Source organism: Chenopodium quinoa, unplaced genomic scaffold (genome assembly GCF_001683475.1).
Source record: "Chenopodium quinoa cultivar QQ74 unplaced genomic scaffold, ASM168347v1, whole genome shotgun sequence".
In the NCBI taxonomy this organism is placed as follows: Eukaryota; Viridiplantae; Streptophyta; class Magnoliopsida; order Caryophyllales; family Amaranthaceae; genus Chenopodium; species Chenopodium quinoa.
In genome coordinates, this window is record NW_018744080.1 from 707,144 (window position 1) to 720,457 (window position 13,314).

The following is a 13,314-nucleotide window of genomic DNA, read 5'->3' on the forward strand; positions in this document are numbered from 1 at the left end:
TGCGATAATTTTTTTGTTATGTTGTTACAAATTAGGGATGAGAGTTTTTCAATAAGGCATGGTTTAATTTCTTACTTTCATGTATGTATGTTTTTCCAACCTTGTAAACACAAATGGCCAATGTAGTCATCTCAAAGAAAAAAAAAAAAAAAACACACACACACAAAAAAAAAAAAAAAAAAAAAAAAGAAAAGAAAAGAAAAGAAAAGAAAAGATTAACAAGGTATGTTAAATTGTGATTTGAACTTGCAACATGACAAAAACGATCATTGTTTGAACCCACATGTTTGAAATTTATAAAAAAATCAAGGAATTTTTTATTAATAAGACTTTTTTTTCCTACATTTTGCAAAATTATACAATAATTATTATATTATTTGTCCCCTCACATTAAAATTTATGACTCCGCCACTGCGGTCACACACTCCTATCGAAGTTTGAGAAATCACTACTACATAATGCTAGTAATTCTACTGAGATACTGAGGGATTTATTGAGTTTAGAGTAGATATATATATATATATATAAAAAAAGGTACTCCGTAATTCATTAGTACATCAATCAATTATGCGTACTTCTACGCGGTTACCTTATTAATTCAAATTCTTAAACGTTAAAAAAAAAGGTTTACAAAATCCGACTCTTATCCTATTATTTCAATTTGATTACCCACATTTTCAGTTCTTGAGTTGGATTTTGATTAATTTTGGATTTTTTGCACACCATTGATACGAGTATAATATCATATAACTAATATATAAAGCTAAACTTTTAGCCAGATCACGAGATAGCGATAATTGATGTTATAAATTTTCGCCAAATGTCATGCCACGTAGACAATAATTAATTATTGGTATGACACGTAGAGATGTTAAATTTAAATATACTTTGTAAAATAAAAAATAATAATAAAAAAAAAGTTTAGAGTTTTATTTCAATAAATTTTGGATAAATTTTAGGATATAAGTTTTATTTTCAATAAATTTTGGATAAATTTTAGGATATAAGTTTTATTTTCAATAAATTTTGGATAAATTTTAGGATAAAATTAATGGTTTTTTTTTAAGGTGGGAGATTAAAATTCATTAATAATAAGCCATACGGCACTTACATAAGAAATCGTAACCAAACAATACAAAGACAAAAGAACCAATTACAAGTTCGAAATAAAGTAAACTACAATTGCACCCGCAAAATGACTTTCTGAAATACCATTGGCTCATATAACGCTGTCCTATGCAGCCTCTTGCAAGGGGGTCTGGCAATATGTTGTAGTTTCTGACGTGAACCTTCATTGGCTCAGAATCCTGTACTCCTCGACCTGAAATCAAAATTGGTGTCGTACACTTCACCATTGACAAGACAATCTCCGATTCAAACACGGATATCGGTATGGAAGCATAACCCTTTAGCCCAAACCAACAGAAGATCAAACCAGAGCCCCATAGCTAAAAAACCCGGCTCAAATCCTGCACCAGAAGATCGGTACACCGATCTGCACACCCCATAGCACACCAACACACCACACAAAAAGGAAAAATAACAAACCTAAATAACACACAAAGACGGAAAAAGGAAACCCAAACACCACACACACCACTAAAAGAAAAAACAGGAAGAAACTTAAAAACGAGGACTACGAACGTAACCCTAACAACCCACCCCGCCGCCAATCCGAGCACCACCACCAACGCTCTGAGGTTCACCAACCCAACCCACATACCTCCTGACAGTAGATCCCGAACCGCCGAGACCCACCCGAGAAGCCCAAACCCCACATACCTCTGAACCGCGACAACGACGACTGGAAACACCAAACTGAGAACGACCCTACGCGAGGGACTCAGAGGGAGATGAATCTCCCTCCCCGGCCATTCTCCTACAAAACGTCGCAACGACGGACAAAACGGTGGAGTGGAGACACGGCGGGGAGGCGGAAGAGAAAGACGATGGCAGGCCGACAGCAAGGCCGGTAAGGAACAGAAGCGGCCGAAACAGAGGAGCGGCGTGGTCGGGTCTAAATCTACCGCAAGTGTACGGGTCAATTACAGTAAATATAGGGTGAGCAAGGTATCGTATCCACAAGGAGATCTACTACCAAATTAAGAGACTAGAATATTATTTAGACGACGAAAATATGAGAAAAGTAGTACTAAACTATAAACGATTAAGGCTTGCAAACTAATAAAACGATAGACAATAATAAGAAGTAGTTCTAGGTTTCGAGTTTCGCCAATTACTCTCTATAATGAAATTAAACTAATTGCAGGGTTGAACATATATAATGTAACAATGATCGAATTACCAATAGTATGTAATCTCCTCTTCCAAGGTAGAAAACGCATATTTAAATCAACATTATGTCTACTTCCATGATCACAACAATTGAAATAAACTCATTAAGAATAGGAATTCAAAAAGACCACCCCAAGTGTATAACTATTCCTAAAATTATACTACTTGACGTTTGATAATCCCACGAACTAGTATTGAAATTTCACTTCCTCTAATAATCCAATACCTTAAACATACAATCAATTGGCCAGATTAAGAGTACGAATTAAAACAAGATTATCAAATTGCAATTATATAAATCAAACCCAAACAAAGTAATTCAATTCATTGATAGATTATAATGGACTACATCCCTAACCTAGAACATAGGAAATTAGCTAGACATGGAGACTAAGAAAACACAATCAATAATATATAACATTGTTAATTGCATAATCTTAAAGAGAGAAGAGTAAACTCCAATTATAGAAGTTGAACGCTGCTCTTCGTCTCCGTCTTTGTGTGTTCGTACTCGCCGTCTGTGTGTGTCCTTCGCTACTGCCTCTGCTTCCCCTTAAATACAGTATCTTAATTTTGAGGGTTTTTCTTCCAATTCTTTGTGCATGTGCAACTTCTGTTTCTTGGGCCATTAGGGGTTGGTGGGTATTAAATCCCACTACTACTACTTCTTTTGCTTATATGTTGCACGTGAGTATATAGTGGGCTTTTGTTTCTATTGTTTTGTTTAGTCTTTGTAAGTAATAAACTTGAAACAATATGAAAGTTGAAATTTAAGTTCGACCTTGTCAGAAAAGGGGCTTTTACTTTGCAGGTGGCCCTGAGGGAAGCGGAAAGCTATATTCAAGCAACCGAGGGCAAGTCGGACTCCAAGAAGTCTGACAAGCAAAAAGACAACCGGCCTGCTCTGCCGGCCAAGAAAAAAGATGAGAGCAAAAGAAAAAAGAAGTCTGGGCGGTGAGCGATTTTAACCAGTCGTCCCAGAAGAAAAAGAAAGAATTTAAACTGTACGTCCCCAGGTACGAGTTTAACAAGGACTACAATTCCATTCTCATGGAGATCAAGGACCGGCTGTCTCTAGAGTAGCCAAATCCAGTGGAAAGTTCCATTCAAACAAGGAACAAAAATAAATTCTACCAATACCATGAGGAAGTTGGCCATGACACCAATGACTGGTTCAGCCTTCAACGGGCGTTTGACCGTCTGGCTGTCAAGGGGATGTTAAAGTCCTACATTTCTAAGTGCAAAGGGACTAATAAGAAGAACCAATCATTCTTACCGCTTCTTTTCCCCAAATTTGAATCCACCCTAGGGATGCTCAACCATTTAGCTCATGCCTTTCTTCGGTTTGATGATCCTCGTCAGGACTTGCACAAAATCTAACCCTCCACCAATTTGTAGACCAACAGCATATATAGATCAAAAGGACTTTAATATGGTTGTAACGAGGCTAGGGTTAAGGGTGTGAATATTTAGGAATGTGGTGGTAAAAATGCCAAGCTAAAAGAGTAGTACACAATCTTTAAAAGTAGAGATCATATTCACTCTTACCAATATATCATCACCGTACTCCAATTTTTAAACTATAACCCTTTTTTCAACATATATTCATCATTTTCAACTTATTTCGATTGTATGATATTTTTGCTTTTTTTCAACTTTTTTTCATTTTTTTTTCCAACCCTTCTTTTCAGACTTTTTTTTTTCGAGGCTCATTTTCATTCATTTTTTTCTTTTCTTTTCATACTTTCAAATTTTTTTCCTTCCCCCTTCTATTACAAAACTTAAGACATAACTCAATAATAATATCACTCCTTTTAGCAAGGCATAGGTAAAGGCCATAAGCTTGTAATGTAGGGTTAACCAAAAGATGGATATTACGGCACAACAGGGCTAAGCAACAGGAAAATGTAAAAAAGAAAAAATATGAGTGAGCCTAAATTCTGAAGGTTCTAATCATGAAAGAAAAAAAATAATGCCTTTATCATTTCTCATACACCTTGGTCTTTGATCTCAGGAAGCTAAAATGCAAGTCCCAGTTTGAGCGATCAAGAAGAAGGATATATATGTTGAAAATTGAGTCTTACGAGGTTCGTGGCCCTCCTTTCAGGATTCATCGCATAAGGGAAAAACAATCCATCTTACCACAAAGTCACAAAAAATGTCACAACCAATGTCAATGAAGGACTTATGCTATCTTTACATACCATATATATATTTTTTTATTGATCCAAAACAAGTCTGAAACAATCAAAACGAAACTCTCTTTTTTTTTCATGAAAATTCTGCAGAAAATTTGGCAGCACTTCCCCTAAAACAGGAATATATCAAAATTTATAAGTCATTCAAACCTGCACAAAATCCCAGCCATGCTTCATACATGGAAACACATAACAAAACTAAGTATAACTCAAAATACAGAGGGCATTTGCAGCAATTTCTGACCTCTCCCCCACACTTAAGGACAAACATTGTCCTCAATGTTAATAAACAGAATTGAAAAGCAGAGAATTGGTGTATTTGTAGCAACCAAGGACACAAAAACGAAGAAAACTAAGCATAGAAAGAGACAACCTGGTGGAATTTGAGGCTTGGTGTTTGTAGCAGCTACTCTGGTCAACAGCAGGTACACCACATAACAGCCACATCCCTGAAACAACAGATTCTACCAGGTGCTGGCTATAGCTAGCAAAGCAGTAATTCCCTTCTCTTCATTTAGAAGTGTCCAAATCACCATCTTATTTTCTAAGCTGCAAGTAAACAGAACAAATAGACAGAAAAGATAAAACAGGAACGAGAAAAACAAACAAAAACCGAAAAAAGGAAAAGAAAAAGAACTTGGGTTGCCTCCCAAGAAGCGCGTGTTTTAAGTCACGAGCTTGACTATTTTGGTGCTTAATCTTCAGTGGGTTCTTCTAAGGAGTAAGTCACTCCTGTAGGCACCATCTCATCAACCAAGTAAGGTTTAAGTCGCTGACCATTCGCCTTGAAAACTTCAGATTTTCCTTGTATTTCAACTGCACCATATGGATAAACTTTCACAACAGTAAATGGACCGGACCATCTAGATCGCAACTTTCCTGGAAACAATTTCAAGCGTGAGTTAAAGAGTAAAACTTTCTGTCCCACTTCAAAAGTCTTGTGATTAATGTGCTTATCATGCCAAAGTTTAGTTTTCTCTTTATATGTTTTAGCGCTCTCATAAGCATCTAACCTAAACTCTTCTAATTCACTCAATTGTAGCAATCTCTTAGCCCCAGCAGTCTTAAAGTTCATGTTTAACTCCCTTATAGCCCAAAATGCCTTATGCTCTATTTTTACGGGAAGATGGCAAGATTTTCCATAAACTAGCTTATAAGGAGACATGTCTAAAGGTGTTTTGAAGGCTGTCCTATACTCCCATAGTGAATCATCAATCTTATTTGCCCAATTCTTCCTAGAAATGTTCACAGTTTTCTCTAGAATTTGTTTTAACTCTCTATTAGCAAGCTCTACTTGACCATTGGTTTGAGGATGATAAGCTAATGCAACTTTATGTTTAACCCCATACTTTCTTAAAAGAGAATCAAGCGGCTTATTACAAAAATGAGAGCCTCCATCACTTAAAATCGCTCTAGGAACACCAAATCTAGAAAAAATATTCTTTTTAAGAAATTTCATAACAACTTAAGAATCATCAGTGTGAGTAGCTATAGCTTCTACCCATTTAGAAACATAGTCAACAACAACTAAAATGTATCTGTTGTTATGGGAAGAAGGAAAGGGGCCCATAAAATCAATTCCCCACACATCAAACAACTCAACTTCAAGCATAATATTCATAGGCATTTCATTTCTTTTAGATATGTTTCCTACTCGTTGGCATCTATCACATTTGCTAACATAATCTCTAGAATCTTTATACATAGTAGGCCAATAAAAACCAGATTGCCAAACTTTAGCTACTGTCTTATTCGTACTAAAATGACCACCACACTCTAAAGCGTGACAATGATACAATATGTTATGAAATTCTCCTTCAGGCACACATCGTCTAATGAGACTATCAGCACAAAATTTATATAATAAAGGCTCTTCCCAAAAATAATATTTTTCATCCCACAAAAATTTCTTTTTCTGATGATAGCTTAGATTTGAAGGAATAATACCACTTACCAGATAGTTTACTAAATCAGCATACCAAGGAATACTAGCAATTGCCATCAATTGTTCATCAGGAAATGATTCATTTATAGATATATCAGAATTATTATCAACTTCCAATCTAGATAAGTGATCTGCAACAGTATTTTTAATGCCTTTTTTATCTTTAATTTCTAAATTAAATTCTTGTAGTAAAAGAATCCAACGAATTAATCTAGGCTTAGGTTCCTCTTTACTTAACAAGTATTTTAAGGCAGAGTGATCTGTGAAGACAATTACTTTAGACCCTATAAGATAAGATCTAAATTTATCCATGGCAAACACAACAGCAAGCATTTCTTTCTCAGTAGTTGTGTAATTTAATTGAGCATCATTAAGCATTTTACTAGCATAATAAATTACATGCAGCTTTTTATCTTTTCTCTGCCCTAAAACAACACCAAGAGCATAATCACTTGCATCACACATTAATTCAAAAGGAAAATTCCAATCTGGAGCTATCACAATAGGTGCTGAAATTAACTCTTGCTTTAATTTGTTAAATGCATGCAAACATTCAGAATTAAAATCAAAGGGAGCATCTTTATTTAACAAATCACATAAGGGTTCAGAAATCTTAGAAAAATCCTTAATGAAACGTCTATAAAAACCCGCATGGCCTAAGAAACTTCTAATTCCCTTAACATTAATTGGAGGTGGGAGTTTTTCAATTACTTCTATTTTCGCACGATCCACCTCAATTCCTTTTGCAGAAATTTTATGCCCAAGCACTATACCTTCTTGTACCATGAAATGACACTTTTCCCAATTTAAAACTAAATTAGTCTCTTCACAACGTTGCAAAATCAGAGAAAGGTTAGCTAAACAATTATCAAAAGATGATCCAAAAACAGAAAAATCATCCATAAACACTTCCATAATTTTCTCTATATAATTAGAAAAAATAGACATCATACAACGCTGAAAGGTAGCTGGAGCATTACATAAACCGAAAGGCATACGACGAAAAGCAAATGTACCATAAGGACAGGTAAAGGTAGTCTTCTCCTGATCATTAGGAGCAACATGAATTTGATTAAAACCAGAATATCCATCAAAAAAACAATAATAGTCATAACCTGCAACTCTCTCTAACATTTGATCTAAGAATGGCAAAGGGAAGTGATCTTTTCGAGTTACACTATTAAGTTTTCTATAGTCTATGCAAACTCTCCAGCCAGTCACTGTTCTAGTGGGAATTAATTCATTATTATCATTAGGCACAACAATCATTCCACCTTTTTTAGGTACCACTTGTACAGGACTAATCCAAGGACTATCAGAAATAGGATAAATTATTCCTACATCTAACCATTTTAAAACTTATTTCTTAACTACTTCTTGCATGTTAGGGTTTAATCTTCTTTGATTTTGAACAACAGGTTTATGGTCTTCTTCTAGCAAAATCTTATGCATACAAACACATGGGCTTATTCCATTAAGATCAGAAATAGTCCAACCAATTGATTTCTTTCTTTCTCTTAAAACACGCAAAAGTTTATCTAATTGTTCATCAGATATTGAAGCATTTACAATCACAGGCAAGGAATCATTTTCACCTAGAAAAGCTTTTTTTTAGATGTGATGGTAGAGGCTTTAACTCTAAAGTAGGTGCTTGCACAGTAGAGGGAGGAGGAAGAGGATTACCTTTCTCGAGTTTCTCAAATTGATTACCTCTTTTCTTCCATGGAGGGCATGCCTCTAAAGCATTGGCCATTTCCAACACCTCAATATCATCATTATGGGATGTACCTGCACTTGTTAGACACACTTCAAGGGTATCTTTAGAAATAGAATCAATCGTTTCTTTATTTAATTCATCAAGCACATCAACTCTAAACACATGGTCAGTAAAAGAAGGATATTTGGCAGATTTAAATAAATTGAATTGCACCTCTTCTTCACCAATTTTAAAAGTTAACTTGCCATTTTTAACATCAATTACAATACCAACAGTAGCCAAAAATGGTCTTCCAAGAATAATAGGCACGTCAACATCCTCATCCATATCAAGAATAACGAAATCAACAGGTATAATGAATTTACCAACTTTCATTAGCACATTTTCTACTACACCTAGAGGATATTTAACAGACCTATCAGCAAGTTGCAAAGAAATAGTAGTACGTTTTAAATCATTTAAACCAAGCTTCTTGTAAATAGATAATGGCATTAGAGACACACTTTCACCTAAGTCACATAAAGCTTTAGAAAAATTAACATCACCAATAGTGCAAGGAATAGAAAAGCTGCCAGAGTCTTTTAATTTAGGAGGAAGCTTATTCTGAATTACAGCACTACATTCTTCACTCAAAGCAATAGTTTCATAATCTTCAAATTTCCTCTTTTTAGACATGATTTCTTTAAGAAATTTAGAATATGAAGGAATTTGCATCAATGCATCAGCAAACGGAATATTAACTTGCAATTTCTTAAACATTTTAAGAAATTTTTCAAATTGATGATCCGCTTTATTTTGCTTAAGCCTTTGGGGAAAAGGAATGGGAGGTACATAAGGCTTAACAGGAATAGGGGTAGGATTAGAACCATCACTGCCTAGTTTAGGTTGCCTTTCAGGTTCAACTTCAGCATTTTCATCAATTACTTCTTTAGCCTTGGCTTGAACAGTTACATCATCAAGGGTTTTACCACTTCTTAAGGTTACAACTTTGCATTGCTCTTTAGGGTTAACCTCAGTTTGACTAGGCAGAGTTCCTTGGTTTCTAGAATTAATAGCATTAGCCAATTGGCCTAACTGAACTTCCACATTTTTGTTTGAATTAGCTAATTGATCAACCTTATTTTCCAATTTTATGATTCTCTCAGAAGTAGCATTAGCAAGTTTTTCAATAGCCAATTCCCATGAGGGTCTCTCTTGTTGTGGTTATTGTCTTTAAGGGAAACTAGGTGGATTTTGTGGTCTAAGGTTATTACCTTGGTTTCCTTGATCTCTCCAAGAAAAATTAGGATGTTTCTTCCAGCCAGGGTTATAAGTATTAGAGTAGGGGTCATTTTGTGATCGATTATAATTAGAAACATATTGAGCTTGTTCAAAATTAAGACAATCACTACTAGCATGTGCACCCCCACAATTATCACAAGACAAATCAGGACTAGAGATAAGACTAACATTACTCATTTTACTGAAAATTTTAGTCAAATTATCAACCTTAGCATTTAACATGTTAATACCATCCACATCATACATCTCTGTACTCTTTTTAACAGCTGATCTTTCACTAGAACAACCATAATTGTTAAAAGCAAGTTCTTCTAATAACTTATTAGCCTCTTCAGTAGTCTTACTCATTAAAGCACCACCTACTGCAGCATCTATAGTACTTCTAATAGAGTGATTTAAGCCATTATAAAAAGTTTGCACAAGTAGCCAATCAGGTATTCCATGGTGAGGACATTGGTGTTGCAAATCTTTAAACCTTTCCCAAGACTCATATAATGGCTCTAATTCATTTTGAGTGAAATTAGTAATATCATTGCGCAATTTAGCCGTTTTAGCAGGTGGGAAAAATTTATTTAGAAAAGCTTGAGATAAAGAAGTCTAAGTGGTAAAAGGATCAGACGATTTAGAGGACAACCATTTTCTTGCCTTATCTCTAAGTGAAAATGAAAACAACCTAAGTCTAATAGCATCTTCACTTACACCATTTATCTTAATGGTATCACATTTTTCAAGAAAATTAGCTAAATGTTCTAATGGACATTCAGCTGGTGACCCACCAAACTAATCTTGCTGAACAATATGAATTAACGCAGGCTTAAGTTCAAAATTATTAGCTTGGACAGAAGGTCTTACTATACTTGCAGAGGTTGAACTAGCATCGGGCATTGCATACTCACGCAACATCTTAGTTGGTGGTTCTACCATGTTTTCAGTTTATGAGAAAAGCGACTCTAAGTTGGGAATGGAAGATTCTTGTTCAGAAATCAGGAGTCTCCTTAACGCGTGCAACGTTCTTTTGATTTCTGGATCAAAAGGGATTAAAGAACGATTAGTACGTGGCATACACTAAAAAAAACCCATAAAAAGTAGAGTATAATGCTGAAACAGAAAATCAGAGACAGAAACTCAAAAAAATGCAGGATTTTTTTTTTTTTTTTTTTTTTTGTAAACTGATGCTGTGTGCAGTAGCAGTAACAGAATTTTTTCTTTTTTCTTTTTTTTTTGAACAAAAAAAACTGCAAACGATACAAAACAGAAAATAAACTAGCAAAAATAAAATTAAAAATATGCGATTTAATACCGGCAGAAATAAAAAAAAAAAAGTCTAAACTAATACGAAAGTTTCTACGGTATGATATTGAATTATTGCCTCCCCGACAACGGCGCCAAAAACTTGGTCGGGTCTAAATCTACCGCAAGTGTACGGGTCAATTACAGTAAATATAGGGTGAGCAAGGTATCGTATCCACAAGGAGATCTACTCAAGTACCAAATTAAGAAACTAGAATATTATTTAGACGACGAAAATATGAGAAAAGTAGTACTAAACTATAAACGATTAAGGCTTGCAAACTAATAAAACGATAGACAATAATAAGAAGTAGTTCTAGGTTTCGGGTTTCGCCAATTACTCTCTATAATGAAATTAAACTAATTGCAGGGTTGAACATATATAATGTAACAATGATCGAATTACCAATAGTATGTAATCTCCTCTTCCAAGGTAGAAAACGCATATTTAAATCAACATTATGTCTACTTCCATGATCACAACAATTGAAATAAACTCATTAAGAATAGGAATTCAAAAAGACCACCCCAAGTGTATAACTATTCCTAAAATTATACTACTTGACGTTTGATAATCCCACGAACTAGTATTGAAATTTCACTTCCTCTAATAATCCAATACCTTAAACATACAATCAATTGGCCAGATTAAGAGTACGAATTAAAACAAGATTATCAAATTGCAATTATATAAATCAAACCCAAACAAAGTAATTCAATTCATTGATAGATTATAATGGACTACATCCCTAACCTAGAACATAGGAAATTAGCTAGACATGGAGACTAAGAAAACACAATCAATAATATATAACATTGTTAATTGCATAATCTTAAAGAGAGAAGAGTAAACTCCAATTATAGAAGTTGAACGCTGCTCTTCGTCTCCGTCTTTGTGTGTTCGTACTCGCCGTCTGTGTGTGTCCTTCGCTACTGCCTCTGCTTCCCCTTAAATACAGTATCTCTATTTTGAGGGTTTTTCTTCCAATTCTTTGTGCATGTGCAGCTTCTGTTTCTTGGGCCATTAGGGGTTGGTGGGTATTAAATCCCACTACTACTACTTCTTTTGCTTATATGTTGCACGTGAGTATATAGTGGGCTTTTGTTTCTATTGTTTTGTTTAGTCTTTGTAAGTAATAAACCTGAAACAATATGAAAGTTGAAATTTTAGTAATTCCTTTGTCAAAATCGTATATTAGGGGTATAATTAAGTAAATGTTATCAATTAAGCTCAACAAAGTAAATTTCATGATAAGCCGTTAATATCTATATATAAACACATAATTTATACTCTAAAATAGAGTAAAAATGATACAATAAAGTATATAAAATATGAACTTATCACGGCGCAAGTTGCAAGGCCAAACCTACAGTAAACCAAAACGAGAAAGGAAAAAAACAACCTAAAAAAGTAGATCGGAGGCTCGCCGACGTTGTGGCATGGGCGGTGAGCCGCACTCCCGCCGGCGAGCCTCATGGCCGGAGCAATTTTGAGAAGGACGATAGGTTTTGGGAGAGAGAGGGGGCAGTTGCGAATCAATGACGATGGTTGTACTACGACGGATAAAATTAATGGTTTAGAGATTTATTTTCGATAAATTACCAATATTTTATATGTATAAATAAAATTATAAGGAAAAATTTCCTAAATTAATCCAAACTTTGCCTCATTAACCCAAAATAATCCTAACTATCGATATTTTTAAATAATCTGAACTTTGATATGCGTTTGCTTTAAATAGTCCAAACCAGTCATCTACAAGTTATCTAACATGTGTTGACATGTGATAGGTTGTAAAAAATTAAATAAAAAAAAAAAACTTCAAAATAATTTTTAAAAAAAAAAAACCAAACCCAGCCGGCAGCCTCTGCCACCGCTAGGAGGCTGTTGCAGCTGGCATCCCTTCCTATTCCCGTCCCATTTCCGGCCCACTCCCGTTCCCTTGCCCGATTTCCGGCTCCTCTTCCCGTTCCCTTCCCTCACCCGAAACCAACCTCACCCACCCAAACCCTAACCCCCACCTGAACCACAACCACGCCCTTACCACTCAATTCTCTCTCCTCCAATGTCTTCTACTCTTCTGCATGCCATGCCTTTCCTATTTCCCATTCCCAAAATTTCCAATTTGCAACCTCCAATTTGAAGATGAAGATGAAGAACAGGTAGTTGGGGATTGTTTCCTTCCCCCCCCCCCCCCCCAAAAGAAAAACACAAAGGTAATTGTTTGATTTTTAAAGATGGGGTTTTTTAAGGATAGGATGAGGGTATGGTTGGGTGGGTGGGGGGTTGTTTCGGATTTGGTTTGGGTAGGAGGGGTGGTTTTGGGTCTGGGTGGGGGTAGGTGGGAGTGGTACTTTCGGGGTCTGGGTGGCGGTAGGAATGGAGATGTTGGTGGCTGAGGTGGTGTCACTAAGGTGGTGTAGACACCTAAAAATGTTTCCCCAAAACCAAACCCGATGATGATTAACCTTTCACCGCCACTATTGGTCGGGTTCAATATTTAATCTCAAGAGTGCTTAAAAAAATCGTATTTAATTAAATTCAATTTTTTGAATAGTCCATGGATCAGTCTTGATGTTTGGTCAAA

At 35.4% G+C, this 13,314-nt stretch overlaps 1 pseudogene; it reads right to left on the minus strand.

The window, feature by feature from the left end:
* Positions 1–4,844: 4,844 nt before the first annotated feature.
* On the minus strand, positions 4,845–10,360 carry LOC110691335 (annotated as a pseudogene).
* Between the last annotated feature and the right edge of the window lie 2,954 nt (positions 10,361–13,314).